At 44.3% G+C, this 14,642-nt stretch overlaps 1 protein-coding gene across 1 annotated transcript in view; it reads left to right on the plus strand.

Moving 5' to 3' along the window:
* Positions 1 to 4,502: 4,502 nt before the first annotated feature.
* A4GALT (alpha 1,4-galactosyltransferase (P1PK blood group)) overlaps positions 4,503 to 14,642 on the plus strand; it is a 72,577-nt gene continuing 62,437 nt past the window's right edge. The window contains exon 1 of the mRNA XM_075004036.1: positions 4,503 to 4,713. The gene's annotated coding sequence lies outside the window, so the exon portion shown is untranslated. The remainder of the gene's footprint in view (positions 4,714 to 14,642) is intronic.

Consider the following 14,642-nt stretch of genomic DNA (forward strand, 5'->3'; position numbering starts at 1 on the left):
CATCTGACGAGACCAGGCTGTGTCACTAGCAGCCACCAGGCATGAAGAAGGCTCTTGGATTCAGTGCAAGGATCCTTGTCGGGGCACCACTATTCCTTCCCTTCGTGTTTGCACCATTGTCAGATCCTTGGCTGCAGAAGTCCTAACCATTTATTTTCTCATGCAAAATGTTCATAAACAGTTCTGTTAGGCCTTTTCCAGTACAGTTGTCCATAAATCAAAACTTCCATACCAACTGACAGGAAGGAGCAGAGAAGGGAACTATTAGTGAGAAAAGAATGGGCTGCGAGTGTTTACAAATGGTCTCTTGCATGCATTGGTTGTGAATGTGGAACTGGCACACACAGAATTTTTAAACACAAAAGTAATTCTGCGTCCTTTTTGGGTCATGCGTTGGGGGATAATTTGCACACTGCTAAAGGGCCAAATTCTTTATAGTGGTTGCAGCTTAATATGCTTAGTGTGCATTCATCAACTTAAATATATGCACTTTGGGTGTTCAAGAACGGAGACACCAGAAAAAAAAGACTGTAAAAAGGGCGACTTCCTTGCATTTCAGTTTAGTGAAAAAAATAGCTGTTATTACTGTTTGTTCTTGTTAATACAACTCTTAATGCAGTGCTCTGACACTGTAAAATAAGCAGCATTTCTAGTCTTGCATCTTGTCTTCCCTTGTTTATCTCCTAGCTTGCATTGATGTCTATTGGCATTTCAATCAGGATCATTCCACCAGATTTCATCAATTTACAGGGATTCTTTTGCTTTTTCAAAAGACCAATCAAACGTTTTAGGGTCATATTTGGTCTTGCATTATACTGCCATAAATCAAGAAAATGGCAGCTGGGCTCACCAGTTCTCAGACTTCCGCATTTTTGATCACCTCTGCTTATAGATTCGCTTTTATGTTACAGAACGAAACAGACTCTTGGCTGTTAATATAAGGTGGTTCTCTAGGATTTTGTGTGCATGCCTTTTTAAAATTCCAGTAAAATATCTCCAGGGATTTTTGAATTAAGGAAAAGCAGGAGGAAAACCCCACTTTCCTATCACAACAACATTTAACCACTTTGTATAAGTCCAGGCTCACTGATAGTGGGAGGGGGAAAGGAAGTCGCTGAGAGCAAAGGGGGCAAGTACTAAGGGCCTGTTGATATAAAAGGGCCTGGGGCTCCCAGATGCCATTACTGAAACTGTGGCATCTGTCAGATCCCTGGGCCCTTTCAGTCACTGCCAGAACCATGTGTGGCCCTAAGATCTGGCTGGGAGATGGACCAGACACCATCCAGACAGCACAGAGGGCTGGCTGCCCCTAGTCTCACTCCTGCCTGAGGTTTTGCCCCTTCTGGGAGCATGGAGTTGCCCCCTCACCCTGCCCAGGGCCTGGCAATGCTGTCAGCTACCATATAAGCCATATAGTTCATGCATAGAAAATATCTGTTAAAAAAACCCAACTGTATGTTTAAAACATTCCAAACTTGAGTGGAATTATTTTCTCATAAACTGCACAACCTCATTTTTTTTGACAAGTTCAACATTTGGGGTCTAAATTAATTGGTATTGTCTTTTAAATAGGACATTAAAAGCTTGAGGGATTTTTTTAATAATTTGCATGACTTTGGGATCTATACTTTATCACAGATTCTCTTATGAATCTGGAAATCTCTACTGGAAAATATTGGGATGAATGTGAACCTCTTTACGTTCCAAACAAAATGTTGTTTCTTTTGTCCACTCCACAGCTTAATAAAGATTTTTGTTACTGTCCCTTTAAACTTTCCATACTGTTAAATCTCCCCAAAATCTATAGATTGGGCTACAATTGAAGAAAATTGCTGTGATCAAGCAATGTTATTAACAACATGCTGTGTTTTTTTGGGACCTCCCATTGATTGCTGAGAGTTTTGGACATAATCCTGTGCCCATTTTTAACCAGGGATTGCAATGGGACCAGTCCTGGGTACTCTAGATTTCCCAGAGCATGCTGGATAAGTGCAGATTAAAAGAGCAATGGGATATTCAGGGTTCCCATCCTAGTTCTACAAGCATTTAGTTTATGAAGTGGTGGTAACCTCTCCATAGTTAATGTTGCAGGTCTGGTAACATTAGGAAAACGAATTCTGATCTCCTATGTTACTCAAGGAATCCTCATGATTTAGGTTTTTAATCTCTTGAAAAATAGAACTTGGTTTGATAACTTGGAATGAAAGAAAACCCATACTTCTTGTGACTAAGACTTCATGTATTTTTCTGATGTGTCTCTCTCCCTCTATCAGTCCAATGATACCAAATTATATTTATATGACTGTTGTTATCAGGTGCTTAGCATTTACAAGATCACTATCAATTAAATTAGGTGCAGTCTACCCTTATAAAAATGGAGTGCGAGTTTTGTTTTTTTTTGCTGGCGTAGGTACACTAGTTAGTGTAGAGATAGTTAGATGGGTGTAAAAGTGAGTTTTTTACATCCCCGAATATCCTGGATATGTTGACCTAAGTTACAAGTGCAGACCAGCCCTTATAGTTTATTTTGCTTCCTGGACAGGAATAAGCTATACTGCTATAAGCACTTTTATGCTGATGCAACTACATTTATTTTTGCTATATCAAAGTCTAGTTAAAAAGTTTAGTTCAGTGGCAAACTTCACAATTATTGACAAGCCCTAGGAGTTTCCAGGCTCAGTTCTTTAGAGCTAGACAGACCTCTCCCCACCTCATATTCTCCCTGTTGGTGTCCTCTTCCACAGGAACTCACTTCTTGGCATTATAGGGCTGAATTTTTCAGAGATCACAGAGGCCTTTAGGAGATTATTCTGACTCTATTAATATCCCTAGGCAACTTGTTTCCGTGACTGGGGGAAGGGAGGCTGCCCTCTTCATTCCAGCTGCAGTTCATACCAGCCACACAAGCAGATAAATATGGGAAGGTGTTCACAAGGCTGAGTCCAACACTGACAATTCCCTGCTGTGATGGCCACTTCCAGGGATGAATTTGGCCCCAGCTAACCCAGCAGCTCTCAAGCCTGGCTAAAGCATCTGGTTGTTAGCCAATGGCCAGGTAATGAGTGGTCTGTGAGCCTTATCACACCTGAGTCTTTAACTGCTAGGACCAGGAGTCCCTTCGCAGCGGGCAGCCAGTGTGGCTGACGGGTGCCCCAAAGGTTGGTGCAGAAGGCTTATGCCACCCGAGTCTTTAACTGCTAGGACAGACTGTCCCTTCGCAGTGGGCAGCCAGAGAGGCTGACAGGTGCCCCAAGAGTCTGCTCCGTGGAGGCAGCAGGACTCAGTGCTCAGCTTTTACTGCACCTTACCACTGACCAGGCTGATATAGCCCAACGGCTAAGGTTCTTTGTTTTGTGTTTGGCCGCGTTACAGTAACTGGAAGGAGTCAGGCTGAAAGCTTAAATGGTTGCTATTTGTTAAAAGCAGAAGCAAGAATCTTAATGGCTACAAGGTTATTGCTTTATCTTCTTAACTACTAGTAGGATGATACCTATGACATGCCAATTAGATTACAAGTGAAAAGTTACCCATTTGAGGACCAGACGCCTCAGCCTGAAGAGCTCTTACTATTAAATGTGCACAAAAGTACATTGCAGGTATCATTTTCATCCCTGCGTCCTTCAACTCCTGGCGTAGCCAACATTGTTCACTGAATCCCTCGGGAAGAACTGTATGAGGAGGGTGTCCCCTGGGTCCTCGGGAGGCAATAGTCTTACCTGACCGGCAGGTACAGGAAATTAGAGCTCAGTTAGAGTGGTCTGCCGAACCCTTCTTTATACCCCTTCGGTCTCGCACGTTCTTCCTTATCTAAAGGTACCAATTGTACTGGTTCATCTTTGTGACGCCAGTTCTTACAAGGCAGCTGCAATTTAATTTACACTTGTGAGATAGAGATAACTAAATCATTAAGACGGGACATTCTTTTCGTATGGGCGGGAGATTCCCCTTCTGGGAGGAAAATGTGGGCGTTATCAATTATCAGCACCAGCCAAGGGCACTTAGAGGCCCTGTGGTCAACGGCTAGCTTGTTAGCCCCCCTTATGTTTTCTTCAGTCCAGGTTCATGCTGATACAGCACAATTGTGTTTTGAAACATCAAAACTGTGCTTGTGATAAGCGCATCTGTGCTTTCAAACATTCTAAGCCTCTGCAGTTTCTTTGCTGTTGTGCTCTGAGGCACCTAAAAGGGGCAAGATGGAGTAGAGCAGGGGGACTCTGTCTGGCCACACTGGCGCTTGTTGTTTTTTCTTCTCCAACGAGCTCATCAGGGAGGACGTGAAGACCAAACGATAGGCAGAAGAGACGCCTCTGCCCATGAGGGAGAGGAGAGCCAACTGGGGATGTACGACTTCGCCCAGCAGTAAGCATGAGGGGAGAGGACTCCGTGTGCCACCTGCGGCGCTCAAAGGCAGCTAATTGCCATTAAGGAGACATCCCTGGGCTGAGCTCCGGAGCGGAGGGAGGGAGTGGCCTGGGAGCAGGGCTCGGCGAGGCCCCGGCGCTAGAGGTGTTGCTGCAAACGCGGATTTTTTTTTGTTCCTGGCAAGCAGGACTCGGAGTCGGGCGCGGGGGGCCGGAGCGGGATGCGGCAGCGGCGGCAGCAGTTGGGAAAGTGACGGGAAAGTGCCCGGGCGGGGGGGTCCCCCAGCTCCGCCGCCGCCTGTGGGAGTTCTGCCCCCGCCAGCGCGGAGCCGCAGCCCGGGAGCGCCTCGAGGTAGGTTCCCCGCACGCCGCGGCAGGGCGGAGCCCGGGGCAAGTCGGGGCTGCGGGAGCGCCTAGCCCGGGGACCCTCCCCGCGGCCGGGGACTTGCCGCGAGCCCCGCCGCTGGGGAGCCGCCGGTCTCCGCCCCGCTGGGCGCCGGGGAGAGAGCGCCCCCCGCCGGCGGGGAGCTGTGCGCCTGCGGCGCGGCGCTGCCCGGCCCGGTCCGCCCTCTGACCTCCCCGCCGCCGGGCTGCACGGCGCCGCCAGCAGGGGCAACGCGCGGGGAGGCCGATGGCACCTGCTCGAGGGGAAGGGGCAGTCCCCAGAAAGGGCGAGCTGAGGCGGCGAGGGGGAGGCCGCTTCCAGCCCCCGCGTCCCGGGGGAATAGGGACCCACCCGGCAGTGCAAGCTTGGCTGCCTTGGGGTCCATTGTCTGCCGCAGCTGGGGCTCCCTTGAGGGTTTGAAACAACAGATGGAAATTTCCATTCCCAGGCTGGGTGTGTGCTGGGGGAGGGCGCACCTAAGGGGCTTGGAAATGATGTGCGGGCCCAGGGTTTAGCTTCTGCGTCTGATGTAGCTGCAGCAGTGGTGGAGTGAGGATACCACATCTGGACCCTTGAGTGTAATTTTTCTTAGTGGGGTGTATAGGAAGGCATGAGAAGGACTTGATGGACGAACTGTCAGCATTGTGTGTTGAACCACACAGATAGTCAGAAACCCCAAAATTAGGACCAGAACACCCATAGCTGCAGGGGAATTTGGATCCAAAGTTTTGGTCTGGGTGTTTGTTCCAGTTAATGTTTCTTTAATTTTGTATGACAGCCTGCCCAGCCACTTAAATGTTTTTCCCCTACAAGCTTTACTATTAATACAAACATTTTCCTGTCCCTGGGCTTGAAGGATGTCAGCTGTTTCTAGACAGTTCTTGCTTGGATTTGAAAATGGCTTGCTTGGGAGAAGCAAATCCATTCATTTTACACAGGTTGATATACTCTCCAGTCACTTGTGTCTACTGTTTGGGGCTTGGATAGTAGAGCGAGGACATGATCAACAAGCAGAGTAGCCCAAGCTGTAGCTGGACTTTGAGCCCATGCTCTCTGTTATGGGAACGTTCTGGTCAGGTCTACGTGGTGAGCCCAGAGGACACATTCCTTGGTGTAGACAGCAGAAGCTATAGTAGCTCTATTGGGCTGGAAGTTTCTCTCTCTTTCTCTCTCTGTCTCTGGTCTGGCCTTAGTGCACGCTACACCTCTGTGTAAATCTAATCTATGCAACTTCAGCTATACAAATAACATAGCTTAAGTCAACATACTTACCGCAGCGTCTTCCACCCATAAAGTTAGAGAGAGGCTGCTCTCCTGTTGACTCTGGCTATTCTTCTCATCCTGGTGGAGTACCAGAGTCAGTGGGAGAGTGCTTGGAGTTTGCTCTGTCACAGAGTGGATTGGTAAATCAAAGTGATTTCAACCAGTGATTGAAATTAATCAATGAATTTTTTTCCTGGGGATTTTACTCACTGATTGAAATCCCCAGGAAAAAATTCATTGATTTAAATCAAGTTTCAGATTGATACATCACATATTTCTTAAACAAACATGCAAATCTGATCACTAAAGCATATTAATGTACAACTCAGTACAGCATTTTACAACATCTAAGAAGGTATACTTCATGTATTTTTATGATAACTTGAGTTTTATTAATTTAGGAAATAGTACATAATATTGGAGCATCGGTGCTTTAGGAATGGTAAGAACTAAATCACATACACAAACACAGTAGTGCCTATATTTTATTAAACTAAATGTTTCACATTTGCAACAGCAGCAGTCTCCTGAGTTGTTGGCTGATGGCTGTCCTCAAACTTTTTTCATATTTTCAAATTTTATTCACTCTGACAAGTCTTCAAAACTCAGCATTACGGTGTCCTTAAAACTTCTACAACTCGGTCTCATCTTCCCCAATTCCACTGTCGTTTTGATTCATAGACTGAAACAGAAATGAATTTTCCTGCTTTTTCAACTCCCATATAATTTCTTAGATTTGTATGAATCATACCAAATGATAAAAATGTTCTCTCTGAACAGCTGTTTTAGCAACTGAAGAAACTCTGTTTCAAGGTGCCTGGCTAATGATTTCCACTAATTCAGGGAAGTGACTTTGATCAAAACATCATTAGTAAATGTTTACTCGTTATTTGGTTTCGCTCCAGCCTTGAAATTTATTATGACTGGGGGGTGTTTTTGATAATCCCATCACACAGGCCTATCTTTTTTACTTTTTTTCCCCAGAAGTTAGGCACCTACCTTTATATTTTGGAGTTGAGAATATTTGCAAAAAAATGAGGTGGAGTTAGTGTTTGATCCATTCACTTCTTTATTGCCTGTAGCTTAACCTTCTGGAAAGGTATTTGTTTCATCAATGTCTCCTGAAAAGCCTTCCAAATTTCCATAACATCAGCAATACGGCAGCTATTCCTCTGAAGTTTGTTTAAGGCTATGGACATAGGCCTATGTATGGTGAGCATATCCCTCTTCCATCTGTTTAATCACAGCTTTCTTCACAAAGTTTTCTGAGAACAGGCCAATTCTTAATAAATTGTTCAAAACCATCAACTACAGAATTCCACTGAACATTTTGAGGGAGAATTAGATTGGGTCCTCCTGCTCTGTTCAGTGAAGCTGAAGCAAAATGTTTGTTATGGAAGTATTTTGTGACTTCAACATTTTCTTTTATTCCTGGAGAAGATGTACTTGGGAAGTCTTTGTCTGAAAGATGCGTTCAATGGGCACTACAGCCATATGTTGTTAAAGAGCAGTCCTCCTCCTCCTAAATATCCTCTCATCTTTGCCTGTGACAGCACAGCACTTGTGACAAGTGAATTTTTGTTTGGTTTACTACAGCTTTCACTGCCTGTCTTTTTAAGTATTCTGTTGCGCGGGCATTTCCTGATGTATCCATTGTTTCTGAAAGAGATGGAATCCCATGTTATTTTTGTAACAGAATCATGTCTACTGGATCATTGTGTACATTGCTCCATGCATCAAGGCTTAAACTGGCAAATTTCCAGTCTATTTCTCATACGGTATGCTGTTCAAATCCCTTCTGATACAGTGTATCTGTCAACTTTCCACCAATGTCTGCTCTAGCAAGTGGAGCATAGCCTAGTCCTAAGGGCTCAAACGTATCAACTAAAGTATGTGTTGCTAATGCAAAAAGGAGAGTTTGTAGCGTAAAGGAACTGAGCAGTCTTTTCTTCTATGGTGTCTTCTACGTATTTGCTGGAGCTTACTAAAAAGCCATGTATGGTTGTGGTTTTATTGGACGATTGAAGTCTTTGCTTTGGCATTGATACTTTGTTGTCTGAAATATGTTGAGTTACAGCACTGCTGCCAAAAATACCAATAGATGACTTAGAAGTTGTTGCAGATAAAACAAGCCAAGTCTATTACCTTAAATGGGATCCTGAAACAAAATTCAAAAATGATTTTGAATAGTTGTTTGTTTCACTCTATTATTTGGTTGATCATGTGCAGTTTTTCAGCAAGAATGCTGCTATTATTTCAAATTGCCAAAAAAGCTAAGACTGACTGCACTTAGAATGTGCTTAATTTTGGAGTGAGCCCCATTGAATTCCCTGGAACGTCTGTTGTTTTTTTTTTGTTTGTTTGTTTGTTTTTTTTTTTTTTTGAGAAAACAAATACTGGATGTGCCTAAATTTTGATCAAACAGTTTTCATAATCGGGATAAAACAAGCCAAATGTCAAGACTTTTTCAAAATGGCTGTTCCTATATAAACTGTTTCTGGAACCAGACCACTTTCTGGTGGGTTAGGAGGGACTTCCAAGCAAACACCGCTTTATAAACTGAACTAGACAATGGCATGGCTAAGGCAGCACTCCTGAACTGTTACTGCCACCTTCAAATGTGCAAAACCAAAGAGAAGAGACTGGAATAAGTGACTCTAGAAGAGGGGAGAGTATGAGTGAGTATATCTCCCAAAAGGAGACCTGTTCCCTTGCTTCATGGAGTTTAAGACCAGGGATAAATAGCAAAACCACCTCTGTGTGTGATTAAGACTCGCAGTGCATGGAAATGCTCCTTAAAATGTCTGATGATCAAACTAAGACTAAGAACCACCATCTTTTTACAGAGGCACATGGTGTATGACTTGTCCTGTATTACACAGGAAGCGTAGGGGACCAGTAGGTGGTCAAGGCAGAGAACTGAAACGACTCTCCTGTGTCACAGCCCAGTGAATTAGGTGGCACATTTCATCTTGACATGCGGCAGATGTCCTCAAAAGGTACATCTGCACTGCAGATGGGCAAAGTATTTCCCAGCTCAAGTAGATGTAAGCCTGCCCAATCTGCTCAAGCTAGCACAATGGCTGCACTGTCCCAGGCTAGCCATCCAAGTCTGCCTTGGATTTTGACAGGCCTAAGCCACCACTCATTCCACTCTGCTGTTTTTAATGTGCCTGCTTGCGCACAGCTAATGCACATATGTCTACCCAAGCTGCACTGGTTACTCCTCCTTGCTGCACTGTAGATGTAAGTGAAGTGTCAAGCGTGGCTTGATGGAGTGCAAGTTCTGCAAGCAGCCTTCTGTTTTGGTTCGTGGAATGTACTTCTGCACAGCCCACAGAAGAGAGACTCAGGCTAGTGGTCTAAAAACAGCTCTCAGGATGCTGCTCTGAAGTTTTGGCTTGGACCCAGGGCCAGATTTCCAATTGGGTGCAGTATGCGGTATGCTAGGGTTGCTGGCATTCTAGTGACACCTGCAATTTAAAAGTGAGCTCAGTGGCTGCCCAAGGTGTTGGCCTGGAGCAAGGTGAGTGTTCAAGGTAGCCCACCTTGGGCTGCTGTGAGGCAGGGCAGCTGCTAAAGGTGCTGGGAGTGTCCCAGCCCCTTTCCAATCACAGCTGCCCTGCTCTGGGCAGAGAGAGAGGGAGGAGGGTAGACAACAGGCTATTTGCTTCCACAGGCAGAGCCAGAGCACAGGCACCATGCTGGGCTTTGAGAGGGATGGAAAACACTTAGGGACCTCTCACTAGGAAGGAGAAGTCCTCACCTTGCACCTCACTTGGAGCAGGTGGGCTGTGTCCTGGCTCCAGCTGGGAATGCTGAGCGTGGCACAGCATCTTGTGCCTTCCTGGGGAGCCTGTGCTCTGGCCTCCCCCACTGACCTGGGGTTATTCTGCCCACAGAGAGGGGGACGGGGGACAGACAGTGTTGCTTTGAGGGGCTGCTGTGAGGAAGAACGGGGCCAATAGACTGCAGCTGGCATGGGTGTGAGATACGCAGTAAGCTTCATGTTCATATGGGGGCAGGACCAGTTGTAGGTGGGGGTGAGGCATTGAAGTTGCTGTTCCTAGAGACATGTAAATCTGGCATTGCTAGCACCCCCTTTTTCCCTGTGCTTCAGGGCCAGAGCTCCCGTCCAAGCCACAATTGCAAAGCATTGTCTGCACCACCATTTCTTCATCTGCTGCTGCAATCCTTACCATCCTGAGACTGTTGACCTGGTTTGGAACCCAGGTGGTATAGACATACAAGCAGTAAAATCCAGTAGTGCGTGGAGGGGAGCAGAGGGCAGTGTTTCTCCCTTGCAGGCACCCTCGAAAGCTGAATTCAGAGTCCCCTACTTGGGATTGGGAGGAAAATGGGGGCAGTGGGGGTGTTGAGTGAAGCCCTGGGAAGCCCCCTGGACTCTACTCTGCTGTCCAGGTGCCCAGTTCTTGTTTCACCTCTCGGTTTGCCCTAGGCTGCCAATAGCTCTGGTCCCTGTCTGCTCCTCGGTTGCAACCTCTCTGCATTGACCCATTTCCGAACACCCTCTGACCAGGCTCAGGGCTGGCACCTGCTGGCATGGAGTGTGCCCTGAAGGGAAGAGAAAGGAGCCAAAGCTGCTGATCAGGGTTTCTGTTTTGGCCTGCCAGGCATCAGGGAAGGAAAAGGTGCTTCCCACTGGAGGTTCTGAAGTAAATGTGGCTCCACTACTTGGCTCTGTCTAGCCCTGTGCTCCCGGTAGTTCTTTCCTTCCTGGGTGTTGAGCATCCTGTGAGACAGAAGGGTGGAGGCGCTCAGAGGCAACTCAGTGTGAAAATGCTGCAAGCGGGATGAGTTGCAGGGGCGTATTAGGTTCTTCCCCCTTATGAAAAGGTCTGCTGAATGGAAACTTAGAGAACCACGAATGTGCAGTATTCAACCTCTGCTGGATTTCATAATGTGGAAAGTCCTTGCTAGTAGTTGCTTGCCAAGGGTTGCATGACTCATCTATGGATAGCAGCTGGAGCTGAGCAAAGTGCTCAGCGAATAATTTATTGGTTAAATTTAGCCACTTCTCCCCCTTTCACTGTTAATGATGTTTTCGAGTTGTCCGTGTGTAGATCGCAATTTCTGCCAACCATGTAGTTGATTAAAATTTGTTTTATGTGATAGATTTTGAAGAGCAAATACTGACTTTGCTGTTTTTGAATGAGCGTTATGTGTCAGATGGTATAGCTTCTGCTCCTTGGTAGGCCATTTTGATTTTAGATGCTACTTGGGCCCCATTTTTCACAGCATTGACCTATATATGTATGCTTCCCCAGTTAAGAAAATTGTTGTTGTCTACATTTTGCTTTATGCTCTGTCCATTCTAAAAATCTATATACTGTACAATTTTCACAATAGGAAGGAAAAAACAGATTAAATTTAAGACATTTAATACAGCAGTAGCATTAAGTGGAAAATATATTAATATTTTTTACAGAGCAAATGAGACACTGAGGCCACAAATCTTCAAAGACTTAAGTGTATGTAACTTTAAGCACAGGAGCAGTTCCAGTACAGCTGCATTCATATGGGTAAAGTTATGTATGGGCTGAAATCTTTACAGATCAGGGACCTTCTGAGTAGTACTTACTGGTGTATGAAAAACTCAATAGTAGTTTGAGGGATTTTTTTAAGTTGGCACATTTTTTTTTTTCTCCAAAGCAACCTTCAAGTATCCTGAAAATAGATGCACGAACACACTTTCTCTAACAGCCCCACCTTCTTCTGCCAAACAAACAAACACCACTTAAGCATGTCTGTCTCCCATTCATGGTGTTTTTACAGGGATATAGGAGGACTAGTTGAAATGAAAGATAGAACTTCGGGGTTTTTTTTTTTCCTTCTAACCAAAAATGTCAGACGTGCGTGTGGTTTACAATGTAGGGGAAAAAAAAGGTTCCTCAATTCATCTACTGTGCCTAAAAAAGGTACATAGCTGTTAGTTTTTTTTCCACTCATCCCACATTTAAAAAAGAAAGAAAGAAAGAACTTGCTATAATTATACTTTGCAATGAAGTAGTATTAGATTATTTAACTGTTGTCTAGCTGCTGGAGGATTTTAAAGTTGTCTTTAGTTGAAACCATGGTTTTGGATTATGATAGGTCAATCCATTTTAAAAATATGGAGAATTTTTTGTGTGATTTTCTGTTTAGCCCTGCTCCTGCAAAGGTTTTTGTGAATACTACAGTATGTGTTGTGTGGTTCACTCACAATGTGTAAAGCTAAGCACCAGCAGAAGGCTTTGTAAAGTATTGGCTTCAGTTGATTACTGAAACCTATATGTGCCAGTATAAATATCTGGGCAGATGGAAATAAATTTGTGGGTTTTTTTAGAACAAATTTTATGATCCTGAGAGTAGTAGAAAATGAAAGTTCTTAGTACTGCCAACACTTATGTTTGGGCTTCGCTTTTAAATCAATGGGAGTATTCACGGCTGTAAAGTTTAAATGTGTGTAAAAACTCACAGGATTGGGACCTATAAACCCTGAATTTGGATGAAATGTAAAAATATTAAAATTTTGAAAACCAGAAATAATCTTAATCAGATTGGGCCAATCAAAAAACTTTGTTTAGATTTTGACCTATTGGTTATAAATTAACTTAAATTTTGAATGAAAGTTGTTTTGAATTGTGAAAAAAAATCTGAAAATTTTCATTTGGAAGATGTCAAAATTGGTTATTTTGGCTACTTAAAGACGCTTCAAGGTGTGACCATGAACAGGAAAGAGAACAAAATCAGTGGGTGTATGGAATTGCTAACCTTGTATCTATGTTGTCTAGAATTCCGAATGCAGTCTGTTGTAAGGTGATTCCCCTCTGGTAGCTCTGTATACCATCTAGTAGCACTGGTCTGAGATGAATTAATAAAAAAATAAAATGGCTTAACTGTGCCATTTGATTTACTCTCTTACATAGCTGAAAAGGCTATGCATACCCTTAATCTGTGCATCTATATGGGGCATCCTGCAATGCATAAAGATGACCGCATTCTATCTTATTTATCCTACTCATCCTCTTAGGCCACTGGGATTGACTGGGCCTCTTGATCAAGATCAGCTCTGTGGTTCAGACAATTTGGATAGAAAAATGATGAGCAAAAATTAAAGATATGATACAGGATGGTAGCTTACATATGTAACTCTCATTCAATGGCTGTCCTCTATGGTGGCAGTAAGGATAAGAGACAACTGATCTGTTTTGTAACAGAGAGGAAGCCGTGCTAGTCTATACACTATCAAAACAAAAAGCAGTCAAGTAGCACTTTTTAAAGACTAGCAAAATAGTTTATTAGGTGAGCTTTCGTGGGACAGACCCACTTCTTCAGACCATAGCCAGACCAGAACAGACTCAATATTTAAGACACAGAGAACCAAAAACAGTAAGCAAGGAGGACAAATCAGAAAAAGATAATCAAGGTGAGCAAATCAGAGGGTGGGGGGGAAGGTCAAGAATTAGATTGAGCCAAGTATGCAGATGAGCCCCTATGGTGACTCAGAAAGTTCCCATCACGATTTAAACCATGTGTTAATGTGCCGAATTTGAATATAAAAGCCAGCTTGGCTGCTTATCTGTGAAAGTGTGGACTTCTACATACAGTGCTTCTGCAACTGTGCTCAGGCTGACATTATACACAAACAATGCCAAATGAGACACAATCTCAACTATGCTGAATGCCATGCTGTCCAGAGTCTCAAAAATAACCCAGACATCATAATCAAACCAGCTGACAAAGGGGGTGCTGTTGTCATCCTGAATAAGTCAGACTATGAACAGGAGGCAGCCAGACAACTCTCCAACTCCACATTTTACAGACCTCTCTCCGCTGATCCCACTTTGGAATTCCAAAGGAAATTACAACTACTACTGAAGGAACTCCCTGCTGCTACTCGGGACCTCATTAACTCAGACACACCATCTGAGCCACAGCCAGGGTTATTCTATTTACTTCCCAAAATCCACAAACCTGGAAACCCTGGACGCCCTATCATTTCAGATATTGGCACCCTTACCACCGGACTATCCAGTTACGTGGACTCCCTCCTCAAACCCTATGCCACCAACGCTCCCAGCTATATCCGAGATACCACTGACTTCCTGAGGAAATTACAAAACATCGGAAAAGTTCCTGATAATGCCATCCTTGCCACAATGGATGTAGAGGCTCTGTACACTAATATTCTGCATAAAGAGGGATTACAAGCAATCAGGAACACCATCCCTGATGCCACCACAGCCAATCTGGTGTCTGACCTATGTAACTTTGTTCTTGCACACAATCATTTCCGTTTTGGGGACAATTTATACCTCCAGATTAGTGGAACTGCTATGGGCACCCACATGGCCCCACAATATGCTAATATATTTATGGCTGACCTGGAACAACGATTCCTCAGCTCTCGTCCCCTATTACCACTCCTCTACTTTAGATACATTGATGACATCTTTATGATTTGGACCCATGGTACAGAGGATCTAGAAGAATTCCACAGAGACTTTAACAATCTACACCCCACCATCAACTTATGCCTTGATTACAACATGCAAGAGAGACATTTCCTGGACACTACAGTACTAATCAAGGATGGCCTGATCAGTACCACACTGTACCGAAAACCTACT

The sequence above is a fragment of the Carettochelys insculpta genome, chromosome 1, assembly GCF_033958435.1.
Source record: "Carettochelys insculpta isolate YL-2023 chromosome 1, ASM3395843v1, whole genome shotgun sequence".
Classification (NCBI taxonomy): domain Eukaryota; kingdom Metazoa; phylum Chordata; order Testudines; family Carettochelyidae; genus Carettochelys; species Carettochelys insculpta.